General features: G+C 51.9%; 1 long non-coding RNA gene across 1 annotated transcript; it reads left to right on the forward strand.

The window, feature by feature from the left end:
* Window positions 1–3888: 3888 nt before the first annotated feature.
* LOC122916429 lies at window positions 3889–4973 on the forward strand. Its single transcript, XR_006386197.1, has 3 exons — window positions 3889–3905; window positions 4513–4545; window positions 4923–4973. It is a non-coding gene; the product is annotated as an uncharacterized LOC122916429 (long non-coding RNA).
* Window positions 4974–14458: the final 9485 nt, after the last annotated feature.

Here is a 14458-nt window from a genome sequence, read left to right on the forward strand (position 1 = left end):
GACATGGCAGGATATCGGGCAGTCCCTGCACACTGCCCATGTGGAGGTCAAGGGGGCCTATGTGCACCTCACGTGGCATGACCGGGACCTGAACACCCATGCCCCCGTTCTGCTGAGGCAGCGGGAACTTCTGCAGCTCACAGAGGCTGAGGCGGAGGGTAAGGGGCATTGCAAGCTGGGAAGGCCATCTGGGATGGGGCTCATGGGCTGGGTATTCCTTGAAAGGCCATGGGATCCCTCCTGTTTAGGGCAAGGCACATGGAGTGTCAGGGATATGGCTGAATTGTTCCCCTTACTCCCACCCCCGTGTCAGATATGCGACTCGTTCCAGCAGCTGAGCCGGCCAAAGAGCCTCCCATGGAGCGAGAGGCAACCCTGGCTCTGCATCAGCCATCACCTTCAGGGTCCGAGCCAGCCTCCCCTCCACCGGCTGCTCCAGAACTGGATCAGGGGCTCCTAGGTTACGGATGGTCACCGGGTGCTGAAGCACAGACGGCTGGGCCATTGGCTTGCCTGGGAGTTGGCACGCCAGCTCTCTCAGGTGCCACTGAGCCCAGTCCAGCCGAAGAGGCATCCTGCCAACCCAAGAAGCGGCTCAAAGAGAAGCAGCCTAACCTCCTGGACTTCCCTCCCAAGCTGGTGGCAGAGCAGCTCACCTACATGGATGCGGTGAGCAGCTGGGCCCCCAGGGTAGGAGGGCAGGGCCGGCTTTTCTTCTGCTCTCCGCTGCCCTATATCTGCTTTTCCCTAATGTGGACTCCAAGGATATAGGGCCAGATCTCAGCTGCAGCCCTAACCGACCATGGAAACCCATCGGGGTTTTTAGACCTGAGCTTTCACTGTCCAGCTGCGGACTGTGGAGACAGACACTGAGAAGGACTGAGGCAGAGGTACCACGTAGACGCAATGAGTCAGAAGCGAGAGACCATAAATGGGAAGGCTCTGGTCCCTCGGGGGAAGGAGGGCAGCTCCCTGTGTGCAAGTCCCGTCCATGGGTCGCCCAGCCATCCGCCTGGGAGCCTGAGCACCATCAAACTGGCTTAGGCATCTGATGTGTCCTGAAGGACAGGTTAGACACGGAAAGCCATGCTTTCAGCTACCAGGTGACAATGGGCACCTGAAAGGAGACAGGGACCGCGGGGATGAGCATTTGGAGGAGGAGATGCCCCCTTGGGAGCACCACCTGGAGCGGCCCCCTGGACATGGAATGATCAGGGTGCACATGCCTTCCTCCCTTCCCTTGCCTCTCTTGGCTCCTGGGGCATCCCGCACTGGCTTCCCTCGGAGAAGAGGAGGGGCATGAAATCCAGGCTCTCTAAGCAGGCTCCGGCCACATTCGCAGCCTCCTGAGCTCCAGCTCTGACCTGGGACCCTCCCGAGGACATGAGTCTTGCATGGGCGAACATGTGTGGGGCTCAACAAACCTCCCCCTGTCCCCTAGGAGCTGTTCAAGAAGGTGGTGCCCCATCAGTGCCTGGGCTCCGTCTGGTCCCGGAGGAACAGGCCTGGCAATGAGCACCTGGCACCCACAGTCCGGGCCACCGTCGCCCAGTTCAATGCTGTGGCCAGCTGCATCGTCACCACGTGCCTTGGCGACCCAAGCATGACAGCCCGGGACAGGGCCGTGGTGGTGGGCCACTGGATCCGGGTGGCCAAGGTATGCTGTGGGAGGCCCAGCTCCCTGAGGCTCGGGAACTGCTCTTCTGTCTTGCTCCCTTCTCAGGGCTGAAGGCCCTGCTCTAAGACCTGTGGTCCCTAGGCTCTTCCTCCCGGGGGCATGGCCCAACGTTGGGACGCTCAGTTCCTACGTGACTCCTCCTTTGCAGCGAGGGAAAATCCTCCCTCTCGCCAGCGGTGTTCCTCTTTAGGGCTGCCCTGTGCCCTTCTGCAGCTCCCTGGACATCAGCTTCATCCGTGGGGGAGCCCTAAACCGAGGGGGGCACTAAAGCTCTCAAGCATCTAGGGCTCCTGCTCTCCCACTGACAGCTCCTTCTCTTCCCTCCCCCAGGCCTGTCAGAACCTAGGGAACTACTCCTCCCTGCGTGCCATCCTGGCGGCTCTGCAGAGTGCCTCCATTCACCGCCTGCAGAGGACATGGGACAACATTTCCAGGTGAGGAGGCTTCTCTGCAGGGAGGGACCAGGATGGAGGCGGGATCTCCCACAGGCCTGTCCTTTGCCCCCCTCAGTCAGCTTGGACCTCCTGGGAGGCAGCAAACCCTGACCAAAGGACCTGGGCCCGGGGTTGCTCCTCTCAGCCTTCCTGGGGAACAGGCCACCATGCCTCCTGCTTGAGAAATCCAATGTCCTCCATGCCCCACCCTGGCCTCAGCTGAATTCCATATTTCCACGTGGTGACTTGGCAGCCACTGAAGTCTCTGCCCATGGTTCAGCCAGAACCCCACCCAAACCGAGCTGTTCAACTAAGGTGGGAAGGGACGCCCAGGAGGACGCCCAGGAGAACTCCCTCCCATGTCCTACAAAGACCCCAGTGCTCAGAGCAGCCCAGAGCAAACCCTCAGCCAGCCCCGTGGACATGTGGGGGCTCTCCAAGAAAAGGGACTCGCACTCTACCCTGCCACGTTAGGCCTCCCCTGAGCCTAACTTCTTTCCCTCTCTTCAGGAAGAGCTTCCGAACATTCCAAAAGCTCTGCGGAGAAGGCAACCCCCAGGGCAGGGAACTACTCATCAAGGTAGCACGGGAGGTGCAGGGCTCGAAGGACAGGAGAGGGGTGTGAGGAGGCATGATCATGTGTGGATCAAGTAGGGAATGGCCTGAAGCATTCCTCAGGGAGCAGAAGCCTTTGGCATGCATGTGCTGACAGCCTGGGCTGAGGATTCCCCCTGGGGCTGGGACAAGCGGGTGCTGCCCATCCAGACTCCCTAGGCTAGATTTCAGGTCTCTCGGTGTCCATTGAGATGGTCCACGTGGGGGCCCACATGAACGCGGACAGCCCAGAGGACAGGCCCCTGCTCACAGATGGGATGGGGATGGGTTGTGGGCCACAAAAATGATGATCTTAAGAGGATCCTGAGTGCTCAGGAGACCACAGGAGGTAGGTGGTGGAGTTCCCCCTTCTGCCCATGGGAAAACAGGCTCAGGGAGGCCAGGCTCCAAGCTCCAGGTCCCCCATGGACTGAATGGGGGAGCTGAGATTGTTCTAGAAGGACTCGTGGCATGCTTCAGGAGAATGGAGCGTCAGTATCAGCAGACGTAGGTTGGACGTCTAGATTCTGAAGTCAAAGACGGTGGGCACAAGGGGACTGAGGCTATTCTGCTCTCAAGGATCTTTGTCCTTGGCCCTCTAGAAGCGGCCCTCAAATAAACTTGCCAGCCTGGTGAGGCAGCTGCAGAGAGTGCGGAAGGGGCTGCCAAAGAAGGTGAGAGTGCCTGAGGGACAGGGCCTCCAAGGCCAGGGGAGAGGGGATCCTCCCTGAGGGCTAGAAGCATCTAGATCAGGACAGTTGGGACCTGCGACTCCAGCTCCACCTCCTGCCGTCACAGTTGCTCAATGTCTTCTTTCCCGGTGACCAGGAGGAAGTAGTCTAGCAGGCTGGGTAGAGAATGGATTTGGGGCTGGGGAGGGGCCCAGGGCTCCATAGCTGGCGATTTTTTGAATTTCGAAAAGCAGGCCCTGGAGGGGATTAGGAGGAGTCTGATGTTCTGGGAGGGTGAGGGGAAAGCCAATCGAGGGGAAGGCAACTAAGGGTCCTAGGCTCTTTTCCATGTGGGAAAGTGGGGTGGGCCAGGACGCTGAAGTCTTTTTGGGGAGGGCCCCTGTGGGCACCAGAGAGCAGGTACTCATCCCAAACCTACCCCTCATGACACAGGGTGTCGTCCCATACCTTGGCACTTTCCTCACTAACCTGGAGGCATTGGATACAGCAATGGAGGACTACCTGGAGGTGAGTGAGCTGAGGATTGTGGAGGAGGGACCAGAGTCCTGAGGACAGGGAGCAGAGAGTCCCCAGACTGAGCTCTGAGCTCTGAGTCCTTCGGAGACCTCCCTTCCCCACAGCCTCACAGCCGCCCCTGGGAACTGGGGTCTCTTGCCCATCTCAGTGCTGAGGGAAGGGAGTCTGCGCCCAGACAGGTGGCCCAAGACTGGGGAAGCACCAGGGCATCCTGAAGGTGAAGCTGCATGCGCTCTGTGTGCATGGGCCGCAGCCTCTCCCTCAGAGCTTGCCTGTCGGGGACAGTGAAGTCAGGACCCTGCACAGGTTCCTGCACTTCAGGAACCCAGCAGGCCCTGCCTGCCTGAGGCGTCTGCCGCTCCCTCCAATCACCACAGAGTGTTGTGCTGCAGGGTGCTGACCTGGAGCCCTTTCACCAGCCCCCAGTCTTCCTTCCTCTGGACCCCAGGGCTTGCCCTAACCCCAGTCTCATTGTGTGTGTGGCTTGGCGGCCCCCTCCTGGGTCCTGGCCTACGCGCAGCCTCAGAAGGGGTGGGTGTAAGGTGCTAGGACTGACCAGGGGCCTCTTTCTGAAGGACAATGGTTGTCTGCTTTCCAGGGCAATGAGATCAACCACCGCAAAAAGAATAAGGTGAGCATACGTAGCCCTGGCTGTAGGGAAGGGAGGGAGCCCCTATCAGAGACGCCCCTGGGAAGAACATTCCTTGGCTCCATCCACTCCCCTCCGTCTCCCATTTCCTGGGACAGGTTGCTAAGAATGAAGTGCAAGACCCATCAAGTCAGTCAGTAGGGATCCAGAAGGGCATCAAGGAGAACTTCCCTTGATGGAGGAGGGGCTAATTCTACCAGCCTCTGAGAACAGTTTGGGACCAGATGAAGTTGCATGCAGGAGGGTGGTCATGTGTGCCAAGACCCAGGACCCGTCCCCTGTCCCGCTGCTCGGCCCTCACCTGGCCCTGTAGCTTCACCCAGGCTCGGGGTGCATCCTGTGCCTCTCTCCCGGCCCAGGAATACCGAGTCCTCACGGACATCATGCTGCTCCAGGCGGCGGCAGAGAATTACTGCCTAGAGCCCCAGCATCCATTCATGGCCTGGTTCTGGGCTGTGGAGCGGTTCAGCGAGGATGACAGGTGAGGCGCATTCAGGAGCTGGGTGAGGCGTCGTCGGGGTAGACTCCTTCTGCTGGCCCCGCCTGGGATCCTTCTTCTAGGGCTCCCTGGGCGGCCAGACACCAGCTGTGGGAAAACCCTGGGAGGGACTCCTGAATGCCAGCTGCGGCTCAACTCACAGGTGTCCCTCTGTCCTTAGCTACAGCCTGTCATGCCAGCTGGAGCCGCGGTCCTAATTGGCCAGCAGAACATAAGCACCAGGACAACTGGCTACAGCCACCAACAGACCTGAACCCGTGCACACTGGCCGAGCCAAGGATTGCCCCTCGGCCCCTGGGCTACTTGTGGTGCACGAGCCCCATACGCTGCTCAACACCCCTTTCTCTCCCCTACAGAATTATTTGTTCAGGAGGGGGCAATATTTAATATAATTAAAGGGTTGTTATTTAACAACAACAACAACAAAAATGAATGAGAACCCTTGGGATTAAAGTTTTCTTACCAAAATAATAATAATAATAATAATATAATAAAGGTTTTTATTTTCTCCTCTTCCTGCCCACGTGTGTGTTTGGTTCTTTTATTTCCTACAGTAATGTACAACGTGAACAGACTCTCTTATTCATTCCTGAACCCAAAAATCTTACAGAGTCAGCAGCTATTCAATGGGGCAGAAAGGAGAGGAGCCAGCCCTCTTCACTACCTACTGGTGGCACCTCCAAATCCCGTTTCCTCAGAGGACAGGTTCATTTCTGTGTCAGGCATCTGGGCAAACAGCAGAGACAGCCCTCAGGACCCCTGAGATGGAGACGTTGCAGGTCCTTCCCCAGGAAGGCAACAAACCCTCACCAGGAGAGTCCTTGAGAGTTCCTTCCCCTCCCCAGAACTATGTGCTGCCCAGGAGAGGGGCTGCTTCTCTCCCCTCTAAAGCAAGGAAGACGATGTCTTGCTTCCTTTGGGATATGGTATGTGTGCGTGTATTTGTGTTGGTTTGGACCCAGTATTTGGGACTGACGGTTGTCGAGTTCAGTCTCTGGAATTGCATCAGCACGAAGTAGGGAATACACATGCAAAGAGCTCCAACCCTGCCTGTGGAAGCTCCAAAACCTGAGGAAGGTATTTTGTAAATGGAAGAAGGCCAGGCAGGACATCCCGTCCTCAGTTTCCCTTTAGGCTCTCCAGGTTCACCCTTTACCAAGACTGGAATCCCCCTGGGATCCTTATCCAGGATCTCTGGATTCCTTTACCCTGCTTCTTTTGGGTGAGGCTGGAGAAAAACTAAAGAAACCTGGAGGTGTCCCTGGTTCTATTCACATCTATGCTGACCTAGGAGCTAGGATGTCCAGCCATCCTGCATTTCCTTACGCAGTTCTTGGCAAGACCGTGGTGCCCTTCAGGCCCCTGACCCTCTTGGTAGCCAGTGCTCCCTGGCTGGGGCCTGATGGAGCAGAGATTGGTTCTCCCTTGCCAGGATAAAGGTTCAGATCCTTGACCAGAGAACCCCCCCCCACTCTCCTGGCTGGCCAAGGGCACCGTCAGGTCCAGGTGCTTCTGAAGTCCCTGGTCTCCATCATCCACCAGGTGACACAACCATGTTCCACTCACTTGTGTGAAATGGGGAACTCCCCTGACCTGGTAGACCAACACACAGATGGAATGTGAGCAGGAGAGAAGCATCTATCATGCAAATGGATGCGAAACGAAGCAAGGGTAGGAATCCTTCTCTCCAGACACAACAGACTCTGAAACAAAGGGGGGAGGTACGAAGCCACAGAGAAGGACACTACTTCCTCACAAGGGAGGCCATGTAATAGGAGAGAACATCTCGAAATATGTAGACACGCACCATGGGAGCACCCAAAGTCATCCAACAGTGCATAACAAACATAAAGTCACCTTTGACAACAATGCCCAGCAGTGGGGGCTTCTAACACCCCACATCTACTAATGGACACATGATCTGAACTGACAATCAACAAGGAATCTATGGCTTTGAGGGATGCACCCGTTTGAACACGTAGATGCAGAACCTTCCACCCTGAAACAGCAGAATTCGCAGTGCTTTCCAGTGCACATGGAACATTCTCCAGAGTAGATCAGACGTTAGGGCACAACCCAAGTCTCAACAAACTCCAAAAGATGGATATCATCCCACGCATCTTTTCTCAGCACGATGCTATGGAACGCCAAATGAACCCTAAGAGCAACCCTGGAGAGACCACGAATCCATGGAGGTTCAGTTACATGCTACCCAACCAGCACTGGGTCAACCCGGAATCCAAATAGGACATCCAAAATTACATGGAAGCAAAAGGACAAACCAAGGGTCCCCAACCTTGCAGATACAGCGCCAAGGAATCTAAGAAGACAGGATCCAGCACCACAAGAAAAATCCCCAATACCATCAGCTGACACATAAGGACCTAGCCAAAGCACAACACAGAGCTCCTGAGCAATCGCTCAGCCTGGGCGAGTTGGAGCTCCTGCTGCTGGGTGCAGGCTTAGCTTCCATCTCGACTCTAAGTCCCAGCCTGGGGGGTGTTCTTTCCTCTCTTCCAGAACCATCCCCACCAGGGCCACTGGGGAATCAACCCTTCAGGGGGTTCTCGGCAGAGAGAAATGGCCCAAAGGGCCCCGTAAACAACCACCCTTTCCCCGCTGGTGGATCAAGGTGGCCAATTTGCATTCCCTCTGTGGAACATTCCACAGTGCTTTTGGGGGGACGACCCCCTCAGGCTCTGAGGGGTTTCTCGGCAAAGGGCAGATTCCGACTGAGTACCCCTGGGAGGGACCTGACACTCTGCACTTCCAGCATGCTCGCAGCTAATGCCCCGGCCACCTGTCCCTGGAGCACACGGAGAGGCAACTTACCAGCGGACCAGTGGACAAAACGTCCTCTCTTTCACCACCAGGAAGAGATTGATCCGCAGCAGTCTGACAGCCACAAAGAGGTGTTTGATTGTCAGGAAGATCAACAGCCAGGCAGGGCTTGGTCCACCCCCACAGGCCTCTCCTCCTCTTCTCCTCCAGAGTATAGGGAGGCAGGATGGCAGGAAAGAACAGTTTGTTCAGTGGAAGCGAAATCCTGAGCTTGAGTCCCTTTCTCCCTAGTAGCCTGGGCCCTCCTAGGCTGCTTCCACTGTGGCCTCTGTGGAAGGCCATTTGAAACACCAGTGCTGGCTTCCCAAGTTCCGGGATACTGGACAGAAAGCGACGGAACACAAGAGAGTCCCAGGGAAGTGACAACGGGTTTGGTCATGAAAGCTTGAAGCTGTCAAAGACCATCTCTTGCCCTATGTTCCCTTGGTCAGAAACCTTTCAGCAACCGCTCAGAGGAGAGACAGGCCGGTACAGAGCCAGGATGGGGAACCGTGGGAGCCACTGTGGACCGAACCTGGTGGTCTCTTCACCACAATTCACACAGACCAAGATACAGACGGAAGACTTAACATCCGTGGGTGTTTTGTTAACATAGGCTTTGATTCATGTGTGACTTTTCAGAAACAGAAAAGAATAAAGGGAATCAAGAAAGAGAGGCGATCAAAAACACCGGCTCAAATATAGGTTCCCACATACTGGTGGGAACCAGGTGGGCGGATGGGTGGAAGAGGGGGTGGGGATTGTGCTGAGCACTGAGTCACATACAGAACTCCTGAATCCCTACTCTTCAACTACTGTTTCAACTGAAACAATGAAAATACTGTATGTCCATTAGACTGTATTTCAAAATTGTCTTTGAAAGGTGGGTATTAGGAGATCGAAGATGAGATTACGCTCTGAGAGTTTCTCAATCAGGTCTCCTCAGGCTGTACGTGAATGCACAATAAAGATCAATGAAAGAGCCCAAAGACAAAAGACAAAAGCCAAAGACAAAAGTGACGTCTGTTGATATGGAAAGGCCAGTGCCCACCTCTGTGATCACAGAAAAAACACATCTTCCTATGATATTGGCTGTCGTGAAAGCATTTCACCCATGTCCCCTTGGAGCTACGCTCCTCTGGTGTTTCCATTCTACTTGGTTGTGTGTCTTCATGAAGTAGTTGAAGGAATTATTGCTATCCCATGTTTGGTGGACTAAATCAAAGCTGGCTATTTCTAGCGCCTGGAAGATTCGACCTGGAGGGCCTTCTGGAAAACACTGCACAACTGGATCTCTCATCGTCTTCCAGAGAAGGAAAGGGAGGCTCCACAAGGGCACCAGTGGAACAGGAACACAGAGGAGGGTCTCCTGACACCGTCTTCAGGATCCCAACTCCCTGAGCAAGAATGAAGAACCCTCGTCCCTCCAGACACAATGGACACATCACTGGAATGGGTCATTTCCCAGGAAAAGCGAAATGCGGTCAAACATGGAGAGGTACACAATAACCTCACTGAAAGAAAGCCCACTGGGATCCCCTGCCCTGGGTCTTACATTCCACCTATGTGTGAAGCCATTTGATAATCACAGGGGAAGGGAGGAAAAACTGAATGGGAAGCCACCAGAGAGGGAGAAAAATGATGACAGGCTCTTCCCTAAGAAATAAGCAGAGTGTTGCTGGAGGGGAGGTGGTAGGGTATGGACATTCCGGGCAGGAGATTAAGGAAGAAAGGAGGGCATCTGATGGGATGCGCCCTGGGGGTGTTACACAACTGATGAATAACTGGGCACTACCTCGGAAACTAATGAGGTACTGTATGGTGGCTTACTGACTTTCCACAACAACAACAAAATACAATCCAAGGTTCTGTGTTTTCTTGATTTTCAGTGTGGAAAATACAGGATAGTTTTTCTTCTCTCAAGCAAGGAAATGACATAGCCTATTCACTAGAAGGCAATTCTCAGGACATTCTACCTTTTTCAGCCCTAACGAGGTTTTCAAACAGGCTTTCACCAGTTGCAGTCCTCATGCCTTTCTAGTCATTTCGGAGCACTCTTGACAGTGGGGTAAACCCTTTTTTCTTCAAGGTGACTCACCCCAATCATGTAATATCCCTGCGTGCCACAGGTGCGCCCCCTCCATCCTTTCCAAGGGCCTCACTACAAGTTTTCCAGAAAGATGGCATGAATACTAGTGGCTGGAAGGTGGATGCTGGATGACATCCATCCCTTTGTTCACTTGTGGGATGACTAGGGGCAGGGTCTCCATCTCAGTCGTGGACATGCAAGAGCTCTCCAGCTCCCCTTCAGACACGGCCCTGCCCTCTCTCCCATAGAAGAACCTGCAGAACAATGTGACCATGAGCTGGGAACACACAACAGGAGTATAAACGTCTTACCTGAATTCAGCTCAGCATGGCAATTACAGACTGGTCCCTCTTGGAGGTTGTTCCCAGTGTCCTTGAGGCATTTGAACCCCTTCTTGGGCTCCAGACAGTGGCTCACCTGTCACAGTGGCTCACGATAGAGGGATGAGAAGCTCCTCGGAGACAGGTGTCACCACACCACTATCATCACCCTTTGTCGTGGAAGAAGTCTATGTCCCTCGTCGCATTAAGAAACCCTTCAAACAGGACTGGAGCAGGGTGCAATAAAAGGCTCCCTTTGAAGAAGGGCTGAGCTTGGGGACATGTCCAGTCCTATGTCTCACTGCTGCCATCACCACACACAGTGGTGCCCAAAATGGGCAGGGTACCATTTCCAGTACCCGGCTCCTGCTGGCCCACCGTACCTATTCCTATCATCGCGCCATCGCATCTGGTCAGGACCCCAGCATCAGGCCTGTGCGTCTCCAGTTCCTGCTGCTGCCTGCCTCCACCAGTGATCCTGTTTCATCTCTGAATTCCGAGCTCTGCAGCATTCATCTTCCTCACCTTCACAAAACAGGATTGTGCAATGATTTCATGGATACGACCTGCAAGGCACAGGATGGAAAAGAAAAGGAAACTCACACACTGGACATTCAGGATACTTAAAATCTTTGTGACTTGAGTGACGTTATCAACCAAGGGAAAGCACAGTCCAGAAGTCGGGAGAGCATGTTAGCAAACCATGGATCTGACAGGTTCTCAATATCCACAATAGCTAGAGATCCCAGAAACACAACAACATCAACAACAAGAGAAAAACAAGTCAAATGTGGTGTGTGAATGTACAAATGGGCAAGAGACATAACCTCAAAGCTATACGCATGGAAGGAAATTGCAAAGGATAGTTCCCATCACTCAGTAGAATGGTGTTTGCCAAGGGCTGGAAGGAGGCGCTCATGGGAAGAGTCTGAGTCATGCTAAAGAGCTTTAGATGGACAAGATGCAAGGAAATGGGAAGGTGGGTTCCAGGGAGCTTGGACAAAAATATTACTGCTTTCACGACATTTAGAATGTACTCCTTGAACTTCATGGACTTCATGACCTAACAATAAATTACAATGGAAAGTGTAATTTGCTAAGATGGTGAAATGAACACAGGACCATTTCATCTGACCATTTATATCCTTCCAGGTAGGTCCTAGCTCAGCCATTTGACTTCAGCCATTTTCCTTGAGACAACATGGAGCAAACAAAATGCTGTCCTTCTGTGCCTTTTTCAGGGTTTAAAATCAGAATTGCCCCAAACAGGACAACTTTATGTGAGAAGGTAATTTTCAGAGTTAATGTCTTGAGACATTTTATTCCTTGATCATGTTTTTAAACAAAACCCAAATTGAACATTCTACTTCATCTACTTGAATTTTCATTCACTAATTTTTCAACTCAGAACCCAGTGTTGATGCACGTGGCCTGGATGTTACTATGCCTATCATAACCTACCGACTTTAGGTTCTGCTGTTTTCAGTTTGGTTAACCTGTCATTCCTTTGCCAAGTCAACTTTCCTGAGGTTCATTATGAATGGTAAAATATCCTTGGCTCCAGTTATATTGAAGGAATTGACACTGAGCACCATCTCAGCTACACAACACAATGATTTAATTTTCCTAGGCCCTAAAAGGATACCCAGAATAAGTTGAGTTGACCACCATCACCTCTTAGAGATACAAAGAGAAAGGAAAGAGCAAAGAAAGGAAAGGTTCTTCTTTGTGTGATGAGATCTCTCCAGATGGCCTCTCTTAACACCTCTCAAAAACACCATAGAGCAGTATGAACTGTAGTCATAAGGTTGTACATGACATCCCTCTTATATCTTCCTCTTACAACTGGAAGTTTGTAGCTCTCCATGATTCACTCAATCCCTGCCCCACCCTCTGCCCTCTGCTTCTGGCTCCTTCAATCTGAAGGATTTGCAGAGTTTGCTTTTCTCCTTTTCTCTTCTTGGTTTCAGATTCCACTTAGAAGGGGAAAATATATCTTTTTGTAGTATCTTTCTATATCTCTATCCCTGCATACACTTAGCTTTTGGCCTTCCTCTCACTTATTTTCACATGGCTTAAAAGTCCAGGTTTCATCACATTTGTCATGATGTCCTTTCCTATGAATAAATAATATCCTAATATAGATTTAAACTCCTCTTTACCCTGTCAACACTAATGGGCATGGTTGTTTACAGTGTCTTGCCTGTTGTAATTAATGCTTGATGAAGAAGAAATAGAAGAAGAAGAAGAAGAAGAAATAATTGTCTTTGAACATGGAGGTGGGTGCTCAGATTTCTTGAACATATCTCTTGATTTTTTTCATTATCGTGTTATGATAGTCACCATTAGTTTTTGTTGCAGTGTTCCAAGATTGTTTTATGTACAACAACAAGTGCTCCATGCAATATGTGCCCTCCTTAATAACCCCAACCAGGCTCACACATCTCCCCTCCAAAACCCTCAGCTTGTTTCTGAGAGTCCACAGTCTCTCTTGGTTCATTTCCCACTCAGATGTTCCCCAATTCACTGTTCCTTTCCTTCCTCCAATGTCCTCCATGTTAATCCTTGGGTTCCACGAGTGAAACCATATGCTAATTGACTTTCTCTGTTTGACTAATTTCACTCAGCACCATTTCCTCCAGTCCCATCCATGTTGATGCAAAAGTTAGGTATTCATCCTTTCTGATGGCTGAGTAATATTCCATTGTATATATGGACCAAAGCTGCTTTATCCATCCTCTGTTGAAGGCCATCTTGGCCCCTTCCACAGTTTGGCTATTGTGGACATTGCTACTACGAACCTTGGGGTACATATGGCCCTTCTTTCCACAACATCTGTATTCCTTAGTTTTCTGTATGCCAAAACAACTTGTTCATGGACCACATGGAGAAACAAGGTGTCAGCGGTCCAATCCAAAAATGTTCACTGCTTTCAGCACAAAATAGTGATTTACCAGCACCAGTTTGACAGCAACAAAGAGGCATTTTGAATGCCAGGAAAATGAACAGCAAGGACAGGGCTTTGTCCACACCTGCAGGGGTCTCCTCACGTTCTCTTCTTCAGTAGGTTGAGTCAGGATGGAAGGCGTCAATACTGTATGGGTTTCATTAGGCCAGTGGCTTCCCTTTCTTCTGCCCTCCTGGATCTCTGTGATGTGTGCAGAGCACAAACTCCTTTTAAGAGGAATGGCTGAAGCTGAAAATGGGTATGGTTGGAGCCTGAGTTCCTGAGTCAGCCCTGACATGTGGGCAGAGGCAGGCGCTGGTGGCCACCCTGAGTGTGGTGCACAGGGTTACTTAGAAATGCACACAAATGGGCTGGAGGAGCTTGTGAGGGGAGTGGTATAAGGCACTGCTGCAAACTACACTGATTTCCCAAAGGATTTTACAAGTGCTCACACAAGTTTTAACCTAAACCCTCAGGGAGATTAGAGTGAGGCATCAGTACAGCCTAAGGGTGTAGCAAAAAACAGGGCCTGATACTTGGCTCATGCGGACTCTGGAGGGATGAGGCTGGCTGGGTATAGATTTGGGATAAAGGCACCAAGGAACAAACGGGCTCAGGAGGAAAAAGAGCTATGACCTGGCGATACAATGGAAGGAGGAATACCATTGCACTGAAAAGTGAGACTGGTTTCTGAGAGTGTCCTTGAAAACTCTGAACTAGAGAAAATGGTCTCAATCCAGCCCTCAGAGGGAAAACACACACCAAAAAAATAATGGACATTTATGAAGGGCTTAGGAAGCCAGATGTTCCAGTGAACTGAGCATCAACCCACAGTTGGAATCTGGGAGGGAAAAACCATTGGGTTGGCCAAGACCTGAGAAGGGACCTTAGACCAGTCACATTGCCTTTCATTTTCCTCATCTGCTGGGGACAGAGGATGACTTTCAGTTCCAAAGTTAGCAGGCCTATAGGAGAATGCACCTCAAAATGTATACCTCACTCCATTTTGTTTACAAAAGATAATTTGGGGACACCTGGGTAGCCCATTCAGTTAAGCCTCTGCCTTTGGCTCAGATCATGATACCAGAAACCTGGGATCAAGTCCCGTGTCAGGCAGCCTGCTCAGCAAAGCCTCTGCCTCTCCTTCTTCCTCTGTCTCTCCTCCCTGCTCATGTTCTCTCTGAAATAGGTCTATCTATATCTCTATCTATAGATAGATA

The sequence above is a fragment of the Neovison vison genome, chromosome 8 (genome assembly GCF_020171115.1).
Source record: "Neovison vison isolate M4711 chromosome 8, ASM_NN_V1, whole genome shotgun sequence".
In the NCBI taxonomy this organism is placed as follows: Eukaryota; Metazoa; Chordata; class Mammalia; order Carnivora; family Mustelidae; genus Neogale; species Neogale vison.